We start from the raw sequence: 637 nt of genomic DNA, 5'->3' as shown, positions 1-637 counted from the left end.
CGCACGAGCGGGGCGGCCCCTGCTCCCCGCTGCCCCCACCTGCGCAGGGCCGCTGGCACGTGGCCTGATGACCTCAGGGGCTCTCGGGCTGGCCGCTCACCTCTGGGCACAGGTTTCCCGGCTGGCCCTGGCTGGCAGAGGAGGGTCGGCAAGGGCGGGACGCCGTCCCCTGCCAGGCCCCGGCCTGCTGTGGCTGGGCCGGTGCTGGGGTCGCGGGCGGAGGTAGGAGCAGGGAGGGTTAATCACCACCTGGCCACCCCGACAATTAGGAGGCAGAGGATTATAATTTGGGGGTGGGGGTGAGGTCCGCAGGCGGGGGTGTGCCCCGGGGCTGGCCTCAGCAGCGTCAAAGGGTTAATAGCCCCTGCCCAGAAGCCTCATTAACCAGGGCGGGTCTGCAGTGCTGGGCGGCTTGGGGCGGGCCAGGGCCCCTTGGCAGCTGGGGCTGTCTGAGACCTGCCTTGGGGAAGCCCCTGCAGGCACCCCAGAAAGGCCCTGTCCAAGACCCGCCCTGGTTCACCAGGCACCCCAACTCCTCTACCTCCCTCTGGGCCCCAGTCCGCAGCTCTCCCTGTGCCCCATCTGTAGGGGCCTGTGGCCACCTGCGCTCCACCCGGCCGTCCCCCGCGGCCGCCCC

The sequence above is a fragment of the Condylura cristata genome, unplaced genomic scaffold (assembly GCF_000260355.1).
Source record: "Condylura cristata isolate star-nosed mole 26May11 unplaced genomic scaffold, ConCri1.0 scaffold00054, whole genome shotgun sequence".
Lineage (NCBI taxonomy): Eukaryota > Metazoa > Chordata > Mammalia > Eulipotyphla > Talpidae > Condylura > Condylura cristata.
The sequence above is the reverse complement of the archived record's forward strand: the minus strand, read 5'-3'. Positions refer to the sequence as shown.